General features: G+C 41.1%; 1 protein-coding gene across 1 annotated transcript in view; it reads left to right on the plus strand.

The window, feature by feature from the left end:
* Positions 1 to 1,517: 1,517 nt before the first annotated feature.
* TPRG1 (tumor protein p63 regulated 1) overlaps positions 1,518 to 19,035 on the plus strand; it is a 144,868-nt gene continuing 127,350 nt past the window's right edge. Inside the window, exon 1 of the mRNA XM_004278486.1 lies at positions 1,518 to 1,660. The gene's annotated coding sequence lies outside the window, so the exon portion shown is untranslated. The remainder of the gene's footprint in view (positions 1,661 to 19,035) is intronic.

The raw sequence follows: 19,035 nt of genomic DNA on the forward strand, positions 1-19,035 counted from the left end.
CTTGTTCAAAAATTATAAAGGCTCTCAAGATGGTGACAGCAGAGCAAAACCAAACATGGGGCCCTTCGGTAAGCCGGGCTGTGTACAATGTTCAGACTGCAGGCCCGAAGCTGCCCTGCGGGAGGGTGGCTCAGGGAGTGGGGTGGGAATCTGGGGTGGAGAGGGAGGGACTTGACTCGGCCAGTAGACCCCAGACCATTGCCTCGAACCAAAGCCAGAAGTGACGAGAAGTCTTCCCCAGCTGCACTGAATGTGGAAAATGGCACAAGGGTGACTACAGCCTGGTGCCCCGAGAGTTTCAAGCAGTTGCCCTTAGATTCTGTGGCAGTCAAGAGCAGACTTTATTTTGCAAAGGAGAAGCACACCAAGATAGGAAAGGAGATTCCTGGAAGGTCACACTGCTGGTGAGTGACTAATTCTCAGACCTTCTAGTTGCCGTGCCCTTTCTCAGCCTGGAGCTGAGTAACAACATAATTGTGCTCTCTCATTGTGGGTTAAATTGGAACTTGAGAAAAAGAGCGAGATGCAGGAAGGGAAATGAGATAAATGATAATTGAATGGAGAAAACAAAACAGTTTAGGAAGCCAAAGCAGTTTGTCTGAATCCTATCTGATGCACAACACACAGCAAAGCAGACAAATGTCTGTGCAGCAAAACAAAACTGGAAGAAGATGATATTTTCAAATAAAATACGCATATTTCCAACCAGCCTTGAGCTCATCTGATAAGGGACAGATTGTCCAGAGTAAATAGAGAGAGGAAAAAAGATGCTTTGGGCTGAATTTAGTTCCATGTCAAAATCATGGGGGAACTTATTGCTTCTTTCTCCTGCTTGTCATCTCTCAGGCATCAGGACCTCATGGAGCCAGGAAGGGGAGCCCAGTAGATCACATATTCGTGCATTTATTCATCCTTCCATCTATCAGGCATCTCTTGAGCACCTCTGTTTCCTTAGTGGATGGTACCTCTAGCTCCTGTACCATGCTAGATCCTGAAAAGAATGTTTACGAGATCGCCCCTACCTTTACAGAAAGTAGACAGCTTTGTATGAGGGGAGAAAACTAACCACAATGGGAGTAATACTAGCAATGCCTGCTGTGTGCTATTGGAACTCAGGAGAAGGAGAAAGTCATGCCACTTACATGCCCCAGTTGATAATCGGCCTGCTGGTTCCTGTTTGCTTCAACAACTGCTGCCTGGATCTATTTATCATCACTGTGCTCCTTTTTCCTAAAAGACTCCTGGGGAGGGCGCATAGCTGGGAAGTAGGGATGTGGGATTCTTATAGACAGAATCTATTTATCCTCAGTGATGCATGGCTATGTACCAATCCTCTGCACTGGGGGTGGGGGGGAAAGCTAGGGTGGAAAAGGTGGTTCTGGTTCAGGTGTGGTGAGGATCCGTGCCTACTCATGCTTTCTCCTGTCCATCTGCTGCCCCCAGGACGTATGTAAGAGAATAGCCCTGCGGAGGCCAGGATGAGAGCTAGCTGAGTGCGCATCAGAACTCCATTCAGACCGAGTGGGATGACAGCACGAAAACACCCTCTTGTTTGGCTTCCTCTGAGCCAACCACATCTCCACTGGCCACTGTCTGTGGTCTGGCCCCCTTTGTCCAAGAAGAGAGGAAGATCCTTGAGGACTGGCCAGAGTCTACTCAGGTAAGGCCAGGTGGCTTGTCACTGGTTCTACAAAGAGATGGGGCTCCTCTCTATGAGCTGATTCCTCTTGTCCCCAACTTGTGTCTCGCGTCCCCTCCACTACTGCCTTGTAGTTCCATCTAGACTCATATTCTCCATGACCCGATGAAAAGTGTTCTATTCCTTACTGCTCAGGGTTCATGAGATTTGTAGACCAGCATTTTCAGCCTATAAAATCCCTGGACATACTTATCTCTCTATTGATTTTGATCTTAACTGCCCTGTAAGAACCGTCTCTATTCAGTGGCTTAGGAACTGAGGCTCAGTGAATAGAAGTGATTTGTTCAAGTTTCATCTGCAGACTAAGGCCAAGATTAGATCTGATGCCTCCTTCTCTCTCCCTCTCTGCTGCACCCCCTGCACCCCGCCCCCCCCCCAAGCAGGTCACACCTTTTCTCTAAAAGCCAAGAGAAGTGAAAGGGCTTCCTGAACTGTCAAATGGCAAACAAAAGGTGTTCTTTTCTTTCAGGCAGATTGAGAGGGATATTTTGAATTCATCTGAGAGAGATTTTCTAGTGATATCTAGGCTTCATCAAATGGACTATTTTTAGAGAATGGATGAGAATATGTACGTAAGGCGGCCTTGTTAACTGAACACTGTTATGCAAATTGGAGAATATCACTACGTGGAGCCTGACACATGCTTTGGCTTTCATTTGGGGCTGAAGTTTATAGCAATACAGTCCTACCTTAAGAAACAGGAAACATCTCAAACAAACAACCTAACCTTACAGCTAAAGCAATTAGAGAAAGAAGAACAAAAAAACCCCAAAGTTAGCAGAAGGAAAGAAATCATAAAGATCAGATCAGAAGTAAATGAAAAAGAAATGAAGGAAATGATAGCAAAGATCAATAAAACTAAAAGCTGGTTCTTTGAGAAGATAAACAAAATTGAGAAACCATTAGCCAGACTCATCAAGAAAAAAAGGGAGAAGACTCAAATCAATAGTATTAGAAATGAAAAAGGAGAAGTAACAACTGACACTGCAGAAATACAAAGGATCATGAGAGATTAGTACAAGCAACTCTATGCCATTAAAATGGACAACCTGGAAGAAATGGACAAATTCTTAGAAATGCACAATGTGCCAAGACTGAATCAGGAAGAAATACAAAATATGAACAGACCAATCACAAGCACTGAAATTGAAACTGTGATTAAAAATCTTCCAACAAACAAAAGCCCAGGACCAGATGGCTTCACAGGCAAATTCTATCAAACATTTAGAGAAGAGCTAACACCTATCCTCAAACTCTTCCAAAATATAGCAGAGGGAGGAACACTCCCAAACTCATTCTACGAGGCCACTATCACCCTGATACCAAAACCAGACAAAGATGTCAAAAAGAAAGAAAACTACAGGCCAATATCACTGATAAACATAGACGCAAAAATCCTCAACAAAATACTAGCAAACAGAATCCAACAGCACATTAAAAGGATCATACACCATGATCAAGTGGGGTTATCCCAGGAATGCAAGGATTCTTCAATATACACAAATCAGTCAACGTGAATGACAATTTCTTAATGTCAACAACAGTGTTATGAGGCACCGATCAAAACAGCCCTGGGGAAATACTTTAGCTTTTCTGTCTTACTGTGGTATGTGGAAAAACAAATCTCAATAGGGGGGGAAAAACATCCCCAAATCCTTTCAGATTGACTCCTACAATTTCCTCTCTTATGACAGCTATCATTATATCTCATTGTTCTACAGTTTTAAGAAAATCTCATCTTCAGTGATTATGTAGTTTATTTTTTTAAGATGCTAATTTTAGCTATCATTTTTTTTTCTTCATGCGCTAAAGGTTGTATCTTTCTTAGTTGTGGAAGGAAATGTTTCCTTTGTGTGTGTGTGTGTGTGTGTGTGTGTGTGTGTGTGTGTGTTTGAGTTTGTTATGACAGTACTAATATTCATCCCCGTGGGCCCACCACAATGTAGTGGGTTGCAATGTTATGTAATTTATAGCAGGCTTCTATATATTCTTAAGTGTCTTTCTGGCTGTAAGGGTCTTGAAGAAATCACTTAACCAATTACCTTATTCAAAATAGAGAAACTGAGGCTCAGAAAGATGACACGGTGTGCACAAGGCCAGGCAGCCAGTAGTCTCTGGGGCTGTAACTCTTTCACTGCCCACTACATGTAGTGAATGGTGCTGGGCACCCCTAAGTAGAAGCATTAGCTCTGTCATTTTGGGGACTATACCTAGATGCCCTTTAAGACTCCTTTCAATTGCAAGTTTTAGGTACTTTGACTTCTCCTTAGCGTCTAGATGATTGCTGTGGAAGCTTGGACATGCGGGTAGTGGTGGAGGTGGTAAGAAGTGTTTCGACCTGTGTTTGATTGATTTAATGGGGAGGAATGAGACGGGAAGGAGACAAGGATGACTCCAAGATTTTTTTGAGCAACTGGTAGGAAGGAGTGGCCTTCATTGGGGTCGCAGAAGACCATGAGAGGAGCAGGTTTTTGGAAGGAACAGCAGGAGCTTACTTTTGGAAGATGATGGAAATGAACTTTATTTATAGAGATTGTAACTTGATTGATCCACAGAGTATTTTATTTTCTCTCTCCTACCCCTGTAAGTAGTCCTGGTAAGGGTTATTGCTTACTTTTTTTTTTCTTTTTTTCAGGGAAGGAAAATAAGGCTCAGGGGGTTGAAGTCATCTGCTCTAAATCACAGAGCAAATTAATACCAGAGGGGATTCACACCTGGGTTCAAAAAGTCGAATTCCCCTTTCTCTTCACTGCCACTGCCTCATACTAAACAGATAATTTTGGAGGTCACTTATAGCTTTAGAACTCTCTATGAAGTTCTAGAGAACTTTCACTTTGTTATTATTTAAGGACCTTTCCTAAATCCCAGGAATTCACACTTCTCAGGTATGTCTCCTGAGCTGCATGTGCTGTTATACCAGACGCAGGATGTTTGGTACCCTAGGAGGGAACTAGAACTCAGCATCTGCATCAATAGAAACTTGCAGTATTAGGAAAGAGCCTTTCAAATATGGTCAACACAGGGCTTCACGTTGAACCATCTGCCTGCTGGGGGGTGGGAATGCACTTTCTTGGGCGGGTAATCTTGGACTGATTCTCACATCAATCTCTTCCTCTAGTAGTGAATTTCTATCTGCTCGCTGACATTCATGATACATTCTTAATGCTGTCTGCTTTCTGTCCACTTGAGGTTGATACACTGTTAAAGTTCTTTCTATTTACACGGAGCCCCAACCACACATTTCAGGGTCAGGATATTGCTAGTCCCTAAACAGGGATACAGTGAAACACATATTATTTGATCCAGCCCTGGACAATGCAGGTTGTTAACCAAAATTGCAGAAAAGGAGACCTGCTTGAAATAAAGAGACGTTTACTTTGGGTTTGTTAGGACCGCTGGACAGCGGAACAGAGGAAGCTTATAAAGGCAAAAGCTGCAAGGCTATTGAGTTACACAAGTTGTTTGTCAAGAAGTAGAATCGCAGCTGGCAAGAAGTGAGAAGCTTGTTAAGCAAGGATTGGTTGGGATCTGAAATGGTTGATAGTTACAAAGCAGGACCTTGACACCGTAAAGTTGCAGCTGTTGGCTGTTGTTCTGAATATGCTGGTGGTGTCCTTGGGTAAAGAAAAATTCACGTTCTCAGTGGTGACAGGGACATGTCTGAGACCAGATCCTCAATGGCCACTGCATTCCATTTTTGTCTACCTGAACTCTGATTATTCCATTATAATGGCAATTTGTCATCAATGTCTAGAATAAAAAACTTTGCATATCATTTGTCCCCTCCCCCCCCTCAGCCCCCCACCCTCCTGCCTGCTGGCAGGTGTTCTCTCCCATCACTGATGGCACCAAAAGGAAACATAAAATATAGCTGTTATCTTTCAGCAGCAGGTCATGCTGGGTCCTTGGCGCCTGTTTTGCCTTGTGCAAGAGCTCTTCGATCCAGATGTATCTAGATAGCTTAGTGTGATTCTTTGGTGCCCCTAGAATGCTCCTACTGCACTAGGCTTTATCCAGCCCTCTTGTAATTATCTATTTGCAGATCTAATTCTAATTCTTTCACCGACAGTGTGCTCCTTAAAAAGAGAAAGAAATTATATTTGCAGGTTTTCTTCTACTTTCCACCTCTCTCTCTCTTCCCTAGCACAGTGATTGGCACAGAGAAAGTCCCCCCCAAATGTGTTTGAAATATTAAATTAAATGCAACAATTTGTACCATGTAGAGCTTCACGATGGAGGTTAACCTAAGTCATATAAGAAAAAAGTAGAGTATCCAAGTTAAGATTCCTTATAAACAGAATTAATGAATGAGGCAAATCAAATCTCTAATTTGGAAGCTAGCTGGTGTGGTTCATTTTGCTCTATAGTTAGGGATACATAAACCTGTATAATGGATGTGTCCGTTTTGAAATTTTCACATCATCATTACTCATGCCTATAACCCTCAGGAGTGCCAGTACAGTCATTAATAGCTGTTGATGTCATAAACATTCGTTTGATTGTTAATGTATTTAATAAATGAAGAAGTCTTGTGGATCAATAAGACGAAGGAGAGGAAACTAATAAAAATGTTCAAACATACACTCCCCTAACCTTTCAATCTCACAACTAAAAAACAAAAAAGCATTGCAAATTTAAACAAATATTGGGCTATTTTAAACTATTTATTGCCAAATATATATTTTTAAATTATGAAACCCTCTCCTGACCTGCAGAAAAATGGGCTTCCTATTCTTTTAAAATTTTTTTGTAATTTTTAAAAAGTTGAGGTAAAATTGACATCTAACATTATATTGGTTTCCGGTGCACAATACGCTGATTTAATATTTGTATATATTGGGAATTGATCACCACAATAAGTCCAGTTACCATTCATTACCACACATAGTTACACATTTTTTTCTTGTGGTAGGAACTTTTACGATCTACTCTCTTAATAACTTCCAAATATGCAATAGAGTGTTATTAACTATAGTCACCCCCAAGACTTATTCATTTTATAACTGAAAGTTTATATCTTTTGATCCCTTTTACCTATTTAGCCCCCTCCTCACCCTCTACCCCCAGCAGTCACCAATCTGTTGTCTGTATCTGTGAGCTTTTTTTTTTTTTTAAAATGATTCCACATATAAATAAGCTTCATAATCTGCTAAGACTTAAGCTGCTACAACATTGCTGGGAGGGGCAATTTGGCCATATATACCAAGAACCTTAAATCTACAAACTCTTTGACCCAGCATTTCCATTTCTAGGAATTTATGCAGAGGAAAAAATTAAGGATTATGAAAATCTGTACCTACACGGATGTTCAGTGCATGGTCATTATAAAAGCAAAGGGGGAAAAAAAGCAACGTGAACAAGTAAAAATAAGGGGTGAGTTAAATAAATATGGATGATTATATAATGGAACCCTACACAGTCACTAATGTGCTGTTGTAGAAAATTATTCATGAACTGAGTAGTGTAGCACAGTGGTGGAAAATAGGGGCTTGAAATCTGAGAGACATTTGATCAACTTAAAGCTCTTATCACTGACTGTGCAAACGAGCAAATTCCTCAACCTTTCAGAGTTTCAGTAGACTAATCTGGAGAATGAGGATCATTGTAACTAATCTGGAAAATGAGGATCATTGTAATACCTGGAGCACAGGGCTATGGTGAGTGTGAAATGAGCCAATGCAATTAAAGCCCAGTGTTCGGTACATAGTAAGTGCTTAATAAACATTGCTACCGTTGTCAGTGTCAGCATCCTCGTCGATATGTTAAGTGTAAAGGGCAGCTTTTGAAACGATGTTTACAGCGTAACTCAGTTTTTGAAGTAGAAAAAATAGCATTATCTGTCATAAATGTAGAAGAAGTCTTAAAGGATATACATCAAAATGATTTACTTTCATTTTCTCTGCACGGTCGATTTAAGGAAAGATTTCTTTTCCTTCTTTTGCTTTTATGTATGGCCAATAATGTAATAAGAAAAGTTAAATGGGTCCAATGAATCATTAACATCCATCCCTAAAAATAAATGAACATTTATCAATGCAGTAGTTCTTTGCCTGTGTTATCACCGTTTCCTCATTGTCAAGTCACTAAAATCTCTCCATACTATTGTTATGAAGGCTATATATCCAATGGTTGGTAGTGCTTGGTTGATTACCTCCAGGTCTTCCTTGCCCCTCTATCCTTGTCCTTCTGCCATACCCCATGTGGTGTGCACCATAAATACCTCTTCTGTTCAGAACACTCAGTGTTGACAGTGGGGTGGGATATCAAGCAGCACAGAGGGTGGTTTCTGACCTAGAGGAGTTTAGAGTGCCCTAGAGGGAAAGGACATTTACCTTAATGGTGTATGTTTCATCTTCATCTTGTTGAGATGCTTCATCTTGTTGAGAAGGTCCATCTGTCGCAAATGAGTTTTGGTAGCTAGGGAAACCTTCTTTAAGGAGGTAGGGCTGAACGATTATTAGATGGACTTTACAAACAACTATGTTTCCATAGCCCACAGGTATAGTCATCTTTGACTAGGATGGAGTCCTTCCAAGCTCCTTGTGTCACATTACCTTTGATGAGATTTCTTGTATGACTGTTTCTTTACCCACCACTTTTTGGGGTCTTTGATTTTTATTCTATTTCAATTAATTTCTTTTGTAGCCATAGCCCTATGACTCTGACTTATATTCACTTGGTATACTTCCTTGAATATATTTTCCCTCAATCATAAGTATTATGTATGTTCAGTGCCAAAAAAAAAAATTGGAAAATTTAGAAAGATGTAAAAAAAATGTAAAAATCATCCATAAGTTAGTCATGCAGAAATAATCATTTATAACATTTTGGTGCATGTGCTTCCAATGCATGTGTGGGTGAGTTTTAATATTATTTTATAAGCCGCATTTCTGCTTCATAATAATATATCTTTTTGTGACAATATTTGTCTACAGAATTATTCTGTGAGATCTTTTATAACCTCCCTCTCCTAAAGATAAACTCCTTTTAACACTTCAATATGTGAATTTCTAGTATCTTTATTTGCCTATACTTGTGGTTTTGAAAATAAAACCATAGGATATGTGTAGCTTAGGACCCTACTTTTCACTTAGCATTATTCTGTGAATATTTTTCTGTCATTTAATTGTCTTAAAAAATACCATCTCTGAGGGTTGCATAATATTCCACTATGAGTGTGTACATATAGTGTAATACAATAAGTACCTCTAATTTAGGATTGATGCTTAAATCATGATCTCCTCTTCTAAGTTCTGAACTCCATGCAGGAAGATCCAGTTTTGATTCTTCTTTGTAGTCTTGTAGTCAATTGACAAAGATAAAATCCTTTGTTCTAAATGAAATGAACTCTAAGTGGAAGCCTTTATGATATTCAGGGATCCAGGAAGCTGTGACTGGGTTATTTCAGGCTTTACTCACAATGTTGTAATTGGGTTGGTGGGAGGGAGAATTTTACTCTGGGTGGACCAGGTCTAGCTGGATGATGTCCCAGCCTAGAAAGGTCAGTCCTCTCTGAAGTGCCGCTCTCATAGGTTGGAGGAATCAGCTAACGAAACCAAACAAGAAGTTCTTACCATTCAGTGTTCCTTGGCTGTTAAATTCAAAAACAAAAACAAGCTAGTAACTTGGTCTCTTGTTCTTATTCGTTTCTTTTCCAGGATGCTCTTAAAGATGCAATTTTCTTTAAACATACAACCAAGGACTAGAAAGTTTTGATTTGTAGTGGGATAAAGGTGATACAATTAAAAATATTCCAGCCTTATTATTGTTGGTATTTGACCTGCTTTGCAGATGACCTCTTAGCTCTCCACCTTGATTTAGAATGGAGACTCCCCATCAGGTCTGTGTGGAGTCCTAGACTACCCTCTTAGTACAGGTGAAAAAATGATGCCCAGAGAGAAGAAATGACTTACATCTGAACCCAGATTTCCTGACTCCTATCACTTTAAGGCATTTTCCACCATCACTAGTTAGTGTAGCGTCTTCTCCCAGTTGTTCAAAGTTGCTCTCACATAGATTCAGTTGATTATTAGACTCCTTCTATCCATCCTTTTCCTTAAACCTTTAAAACTATGTTTTGAAACCCCACTATATTTTAAGTACTTTGTTAGGTATGCCTTTAGATCCGTTAGCTCCCCTAATTCTTACACTGTCCTACAAGGTAAATATTGGATCCATTTCACGTTTGAGAAAACTGAAGCTCAAAATGTTTAAATTGCTACCCAACCTCAGGCAGCTGGTAAATTGTGGAGTCTGGATTGAAGCCCAGGTCTGTCTGACTCCAAAGCTTTCTCTGCTATGCCAGCCTACTTCCTGATACAGGAATTGATTACACGAAATGAATCAATTTATGTCTTTACTGTTCCTTATCCATTATCTTGTGGAAAGGTTGGCTTCATTAATTCTCCAAACATTATTGTGTCTTTGAGTTGTAGGTGAGTGATCTTGACACATAGCCCACAAAGTTGTGTTTAAATAAAAAATAAAGGCATCTTTCAGGTTCCAATGGAGGAAGCTAGACTGCATGGCTTAGCCCCTCCTACTGATTGGCTAAGCTCCCAATGAGCTAAACTGCGTGGCTTAGCCCCTCCTATTGATTGGCTGAGCTCCCAATGAGCTAAACTGCGTATCTTAGCCCCTCCTACTGATTGGCTGAGCTCCCAATGGAGCTCAACTCAGTGTTTGTTTGGATTGGTTCAAGATGGCGAAGTAGAAGGATGTACGCTCACTCCCTCTTGCGAGAGCACCGAAACCCCACATCCAAAGACAAAGGAGAAGCTGTGATGACACAGTAGGAGGGGCGCAATCACAATAAAATCAAATCTCATAACCGCTGGGTGAACTGGAGAACAATTGTACAGCAGAAGTCCACCCACTGGAGTGAAGTTTCTGAGCCCCACGTCAGGCTTCCCAGCCTGTGCGTCCGGCAACGGGAGGAGGAATTCCTAGAGAATCAGACTTTGAAGGCTAGAGGGATTTGATGATAGTATTGGGGGAAACAGAGACTCCACTCTTAGAGGGCACACACTACGCAGTGTGCGCATCAGGACCCAGGGGGAAGGAGCAGTGACCCCATAGGAGACTGAACCAGACCTACCTGCTAGTGTTGGAGGGTCTCTTGCAGAGGTGGGGCGTGGCTGTGACTCACCGCGGGGACGAGGACAGTGGCAGCAGAAGTTCCGGGAAGTAATCCTTGGCGTGAGCCCTCCCAGAGTCTGCCATTAGCCCCACTAAAGAGCCGGGTACGCTCCAGTGCTGGGTCGCCTCAGGCCAATGGAGCTCAGCTAAGCTTCAATTAGGATTGAAGCTTAACAATGGAAAACAAACAATAATTAAAGTTTTGCAAACGTTGAAGAAAATAGAAGCATGAAAGGGAAAGAAAGAAAAAAAACCTTGTTCAATTTAAGTAATGGCATCTCTACTAAGAGAGAGAATGTATTCAAGGAGAAGCACTGATGTCAGAAGAGTCATGGAAGAGTTAGCAGGCTTGAAAGAAATTTAGGGCTACGTTTTGGGATGTGGATTCCCTTGGCCAGGCATTTTTTCTTGACCTTTTTTCAAAGAAAGATGGGCTATACCACGACTTCTAATTCTTTTGACGTAACACAGGAGGAAAAAGGAAAATTATTTTCCTCTAGTTCGTTTCAGACCAATGTTTTTGAAGCTGGCCTAGGTCAAGGTTAGGGTGGTACGGAATGGCTTCCCTCCACAGCCCCCCAACTGTGCCTCCCCAAGGTTACTCTTTAAAACAGGGTCACTGCCACCCCTTTCCTGTCCAACTCCACATAACTTGCTATGACCTTTTGCTGGGAAAACTAGAACTTCTGCCAAATTATTCTGTCCAGTCCCTCTGTAACTAAGGGCTTTGTTCTCAGAGGATCTGTTCACTGGAGGTGCATTGGACTTATCTCTCTAAGACAATATTTCTCCCACCTTTTTCCATTACATAATTTACATAAAGAGTTTGTAACTTCTCGGCCCACATAGCAGTTTCATAAATTCTTGTGATAAAACTTGCCCAAGAGACACTATCTGTCACCATCTCTCAAAACTTCTTTGATTTTATTTCCTGAATGCAGCTTTTGCATATTAGTGGGCAGGTAAAAGTCATTGCCCAAAAATACAGTTATCTGTGTATAGGAAAGTCTTTATTTGGGTATGAATTTTAGTCTTCTTTTGACTTTAATTTTTGGAAAATTTCTGAGGGCTAAATTTTGGTGTATTTACTGTATGAAACTATTTTTTCCCCTTGTACTGGAGAATAGGTAATTTGTGATGAAAATGTGAATGCTTAAAAAACCTTTACGTTTTCAAATGCTATGACTAGTGCCAATACTTTTTTCTTATTTTATCTTCTTTATAATATTTTCATTGTAGAAAATTAGAAAATATAATTAAGTAAAAAAAAACTATAATCTAAATTACCCAGAGAAAACCTATGTTAACATTTTTGTGGATATTCTTGTAATACATTAGTTACACATAATGATATTATGTTTTGATAAGAACTAAGATCATTCTATGTCCTATTTTATAACTTTCAAAAATATACTGTGGATGTTTTCCTGTTGTATTTGTACAATGTTATTTATAACGGCTACATAATATTTTATCTAAACTACATTTAGGTGGTTTAGCTATTAAAATAAATTATAAAATAGTATCGCTATTTTCAAAAGGGCATTGGCATAAGGAATGCACTTAGATTTGCCACTGGAAGATGATGAATTAAAAAGATAGCTAGATATATCACTTGTTTTAAATGATCTCTCTATTTCATATGTTAAAATATACCATCACATTTTCTAATGATGTACTGATTAATCCCACTTCCTTTGTCATGAGACCTAAATCTATAGATAGGTAACGTTATTAGAAAACCAAAGTGACCAGCTTAGAGATACCTACTGGATATGATGTTGAACTATCTAAGGTCCCTCTTAAATTCAAGATTCTACATTCAGTCACTCCCAACAGGAGAGCTGGTTTTAGCTCTCTCTGTAGCATTTTCTAATAAGTTTATCCACTGACTGGGCTTTGGTGGGAGAATTACAGAGTTTCACAGTCAAACATTGATGGTATTTGGAACCTGGCATTACCTATTTTCAGGGGATTGCAAGAGAAGAAGTAATGAATAACATTAACTAGGAATAGTACGGGTTATTGTAGATTGGTCCCAACTCATTAAGAAAGGAAGATGGGGGCTTCCCTGGTGGTGCAGTGGTTGGGAGTCCGCCTGCCGATGCGGGGAACACGGGTTCGTGCCCCGGTCAGGGAGGATCCCACATGCTGCGGAGCGGCTGGGCCCATGAGCCATGGCCGCTGAGCCTGCGCGTCCGGAGCCTGTGCTCCGCGGCGGGAGGGGCCACAGCAGTGAGAGGCCCGCGTACCGCAAAAAAAAATAAATAAATAAAAAAGAAAGGAAGATGGAACTTCCCTTACAGATAACAGGGAATGTATTTTGGAGATGTGTCAAACATTTCCTTGATCTCTTTAAATACCATGCAGTGTCACAGTTGAAGTTCTTAGATGCAGAGATACAGCCAAACAGTTATACTGTGAACTAACCTACTTTGGTGACACTTACCTCAAAAGAGAAGCTTTAAGGAGTGGTCAAACTTATCCACTCAGCTGAATTTCTCCATCACAAATAGGACATAAAGCCACAGATGTTTTTTCACTGCTTTTGTATTCTGAAAGGATACTCTAGAGCAGGAATTGACTCAGGAAGTATGTGTGCAAGTAACTTGGGCAGCATCAAATTCTGGCCCTGTGGACTTTGGTTTCCATTTGTTCCCCAGGGCTGGGTGGGAAGATGGCCTCCTGGGAAGGTTTGGCACAGCCCTGGTCTCAGTACATTGCCTCTCCTCACCATCACCCACACCCACACATCTTGCCAGTAATTTCAACTCAGTCAATATAGAATTGACCTTCCCTAAAACCTTTGGGCAGTGCCACTCTCCCTTTGGCATCTTTCAGAGACTGCAAATAGCACTGCTCAAATATTATTTTATTGCCTTCTCCTTCTATGATAATATACTAATGGCTCTTCAAAAGATGCAAGATCAAGGCACTCCATCATTTACAAAGTACTTTCACAACTTTTTTATTTGATCTTTACAAAAAAATCTCAGAAAGTAAGCAAGGTAGGTGTCTCCATGCACATTTTTGCCGATAAAGAAGTTGAGAGGTATTACTAGGACATATGCATACACTTAGTATATGAAGATGACATTACTGACCACACTTAATAATGTTTGTTTTCCCTGGTCCATATGCTACCCCTATCTTGATCACTCTGAGTAAAGTCATACATTTACAGAAAGGCTGATCAAAACCAAACATCAGGGCTTCCCTGGTGGCGCTGTGGTTGAGAGTCCGCCTGCCGATGCTAGGGGACGCGGGTTCGTGCCCCGGTCCGGGAGGATCCCACATGCCACGGAGCAGCTGGACCCATGAGCCATGGCCGCTGAGCCCGCGTGTCCGGAGCCTGTGCTCCGCAACGGGAGAGGCCACAACAGTGAGAGGCCCGTGTACTGCAAAAAAACAAACAAACAAAAAACGGAAAACAAACATCATCTCTCCCGAGTTAGCCAGCCTTGAGATACACATTCACAGAACCAAGGAAATCAGAGTATCAAGGTAGCATTTTCATTTTCTCAGTGCATTTACTATTTATTCTGGCTAATGTTGCTCGTTGCTTTAATAGCAGTTGTAGCAGGTCACACATAAATATACATTTATCCTTACTTTCTAAAATTATGCACTTATAGGTGTGTATAATTCTATTTTCTTAGACACATATTTTTGTTTTGTTTTCTTGCTGAAATACAGAAACAAGAAAAGGCCTTTTTGGACAGATGTTACTGTTCTTCACCTGTGTCTCTTATCTAACTACCTTCAGCAAGCTAATATATATATACTATATATATACTCTCTATATATACTATATATGCATACTCTATATACTATATATATATATATTTAATTTTTATTCTTTAGCATTCTGAACCGTGCACTTTTCTTAAATCATCTTGTAATGAATCTGAACTGCTTTGGTTTCTCTATACTTGTATCCTGGCCTTCATTATTTTCATGAGAGCTACCCCTTTGCTCTAGTTCTCTTGCCTTTTCTCTCTCTCTGGTGGAACTCTCTAGACCTATGTAGATCTTCTTGCACCTTGTAGAACAGACTGAATTTCCGGTGTTTACATTCTTGCCTAGTAGGAGTGAAAAAGGGTCAAAGTTGCCTTAGAATATTCCTCTAACACTTTCTTATATTACTTATTTTGTCCAATTAGGTGTCTTGTTTAGCATTCAGCATTTTAGGAACTCAGTGTACACTTCATTATTAAACCACAGACTGTCCTTCAGGGATGGTGACCCACAAGATGAGAAGGTAGCAGTATTGTTTTTGTTACCCTAGACGCTCTGCTTTCTGGTCTTTTCCCACCCCTTTCAAATGCCTGCTCCCCAACAAGTATTGCCCTTTGGTTTTCAGATAAACTCTCCTCTATTCCCTCCATCCAGCTCTTAGGAGAGGCTCTCATATTTGCCATTTACCCCGCAGGGTAGTTTCAGGCAGAAGTGAGCTTTTCCTTGTTCTGTGTCTCTTGTGGTATAGATATCTTCTGTGACATCCTCTGTGACTGAGCTCAGTGTGCCAAACACAGGGTCCAGCATCCTGTGAGCATCCAAGAGGACAAATGAGGGCATGGTTCCTTCCCTCACGGAGCTCACGATCTCCTCATGGAGACCAGTTACAGGCAATGACTAAAGAACTGGTTGATAAAAGATCATGGTGCCCGTGGAGAGCACAGGTCAAATTGCATTTCTAAATTGCCATTTATGCTAAACTTGAGGGAACTGGTGAGCTTGGAGCTTGGTCTAGAAGAAAGGGTTTCAAATCATCACTTGTCAGGTCCCATTCCATCACATCTGAGGAGAGAGGCTCTCTAAGATGAATCTCCTTTGTATTTTCCGCCACGGGCGCTCCATGGAGTACGGATGTTTATTATTGATCCATTTGTTCAGTTGATACATAATGAATGCTTTCTATGTGCTCCACTTGGTGCTAAGGATACTGTAGTGAAAAAAACGCAAAATCCTGTCCCTATCATCAGGGATCTTACGTACTAGTGAGGAGGCTGTGAAAGTTAAGGCAAGTTGACAGGTACTGTATGATAAGTTCTGTTGTAATGATAAATACGGTCTACAAGGAGACATAGTGGAGAGGCATATAAGTCATGAGATGAGATTGGCCAAGGAAGCCTACAGCTGCTTTCTAAGCTGAGACAAATAAGGGAAATGGGAGTTAATCAGGTAAAGGAAATGAGCAGGAGGTTGGTGAATTTATGAGTCTACAGGTAGAGTAGTACAGCTGAAGCATAGGATATAAGTGCGTGGTGGGGTGAGGAAGGTGGGAGAAGAAGAGGGAGAAGATAAAGGAAGGAAAAGACTTGGTGAGACATGAATCTCTACAGGTTAGTAGGAGTTCAGATCATGAAGGTCTTGCCTACCATGCTCAGGAGTCAGATTTTATCTAGAGGGCAGTGGGGATTCATTGAAGGGTAAGTGACTAGTGACACGATACAGTTTGTATTTTAGGAAGATGAGTCTTCCCTCTGTGTGCTGCATACATTTGAGAGAGTAATATTGGAGAGAAATCAGTTAGAAGACCTTTATGATGATCCTCAAGAGATGAACGAAGGCTATGGCAAGGAGTGGAGCAAAGTAGAGAATTCAGTAGCTACTAAGGAATTAAAAACTGTGGGACTAAGCTGCTGATTGGTCAGTATTGGGCAAGAAGAGGGAATCAGGCAGCTCTCTGGCCTGGGCAACTGTATAGCTGTGATCTCCTTCACTGAGCTTGGAACAAAAAGGAGGAGCATGTTTATGGGGGAGGTAAGAAGATGATAAGTTCATCTTTGGACAGGAAGAATTACCTGTGGGCCAGCAAAGAGGACAGATCCAGTAGACAGTTGTGTAGATGGATTTGGGGCTTGGAAGAGAGATCTGACTGTAGTTGTAGATATGGGAGTCATAGATCTACAAACTGTGGTTAAACAATGAGAACAAAGGAGATAGCTTAGTGAGAGCATACAGAGTGATTTCTGGCAAACATCAACATGACAGGCATGGAGGTATAGTTTCCATGAAGGAAACTATAAGCCATGAGCAAGGAAGTAGAAAAAACAAAACAAAACTGGGAATCTGCCATGCCGAGGAACAGAAGGAAACAAGAATTTCAAGAAGCATGAGTCAGCAATCAACAGTGCAAAAGAGATCAAGGGAGATAAAGAGTGGAAAGTATTGGCTTAAGTCACGAGAGCTTTGTTGAGATTATTTCAAAGATGTGCTAAAATCTGTGGATTAAGGGGTGGATGAGATAAAATGAGAGACAGCAAGAATGGACCATTTTTTTCGAGAAACTTGGTCATGAAAAACAAGAGATCCATTCATCCTTCCTGGACTTTCTAAGGTCAAATGAAATAAATGTGCTCTTTTCCTCCTGGGAAGCTTTTAGATATCCAAAGAGAATGATCAGAGTCCTCCACATTTTCTCTCTTCTCAACTCAGTTTCTTCAGTTCCCTCTGTTGTTCTTCCTGTGACACAGTTAGTGGTCACTCACCATCCATGTGATAACTTCTTTAGAAAAGAGGAAGGCCATCTCACAGGCCGTGGGTCCAAATGACCAGTCTGGTAATGGAAAAAGAAGAGGGAGGATTTGAAGAGCATCTGTTGATAACAGGAAGTGTCTCTTCATTAATTCACTTAACAGTTTACCGTGTGTTGGAAGTATACCAGGCACTCTGACAGAGGAAAGTGATGATCTGTGTAGCTTTCAGAGCAGTGTCTTCAGGACAGGTCCTCAGAGCCTGGCTTCGTGGGGACAGGAGAGGGCTGACCTCAGACTCCTGGAGAAAGGAGTCACCAAGCAAGTTCCTCTTGCTTCACAGGCCAGCTAAGGCTTCCTAGGAATTGAAGGCAATGAAAACAGGAAAGAGGGCCCTGAAACCCTGGTACTTCCTCTAACTTGCTTTGTGACCTGAGGTGGTCACTTCCCTGATCCCATGGGAGCATCTGGTTTCTTATTTGTAAACCGAGGGTGTTGAGTTAGATGTCAACTGTCTGGCAGTGATTCCATTAAACCAACTGAATATTCACTTTGAGAAAAATAATCCTATCAGGGTGCCAGTAATGTGGTGTTTCTTGACCTATGTGATGGGTCCACGCATGTGTTTATTTTTATGATACTTCGTTGATCTGCACACTTATGACTTTTGGAATGCATGTCCTACTCAATAAAAATGTTTATAATGAAAACGTCATTAATATAATAAAGGCTGTAGTTTTTATTTGGGGGAGAAAAAGGCTGTTGTTAGCATTTGGATGAATGTCTTTCCCTGAATTTCATGAACCTGTACGTGAGAAGTCACAGTTGGCCTAGCAGGAAACCCAGGCTCTGGGACGACTTCCTGAAACAGAGCTCCCAGACAGGAACACCTGGTTGAGGAATGTGTGCTAGTGCCCCTCTCCCTGGCACCAGGATTAATGCTGGGTAGGTAGTAATCCCTGGTCTCATAACCCACACACTCCCCTGGGACGTCCCAATAACTGGGAAAGAGGCTGGCTCTAATTTCTAGGCATTGTCACCATCTAGTTTCTGAATCAGCAGACTCAAAATCAGGGATCTTATTACTTTAGAGAGAGAAAAACATGGAGCTGCTGCCAGCTGAATTGTTGGCCTTTGTTGATTCTTTTCATTTCTTTGCTCCTTTCTTTTTCACTTGTACAGGAAAAAAAAATTTGAGTGCTTACAAGACCCCCAAAGTACATTGTTGGGACCAATGTCTTTAACCTGGTCAGTTCCTCGCATGCTTCTTTATTCTTTCTTTGGAGCATGTAGGGAGGCTGTTGATTTAGCCTTAATTATTCTCTTCCGCAGGAGGAGAATGCCACCACTTTCCTGTCCCCTCTCTGCCCTAGGCCAGCTGCAAAGTAGATGCTTCTGCTACTGCCTGAGATAAGTCATTACCCTTGATGTCTGGCTTATAGGTTGGATGCCTTCTACTTTTTCAGACACATCTCCCTGACTCACAAATCCTTGTACAGGTTTATATTAATACTTACCTCCAGAATTCATCTCGGTGGGGGAATTCCATTTATTCTGGGATGTTGAGGGGAGAACCTGAGAGATCAGGTTATGTGGATAAAATAGATAAGTGTTTCAAATAATGAAAACACACACAAAACAGAAATTGTTATCCTGGACAGAGAAGAAACAAATGAAGGGGCAAATTTGGACCATACACAATGTGACTCACCTCTCCAC

The sequence above is a fragment of the Orcinus orca genome, chromosome 5 (assembly GCF_937001465.1).
Source record: "Orcinus orca chromosome 5, mOrcOrc1.1, whole genome shotgun sequence".
NCBI lineage: Eukaryota > Metazoa > Chordata > Mammalia > Artiodactyla > Delphinidae > Orcinus > Orcinus orca.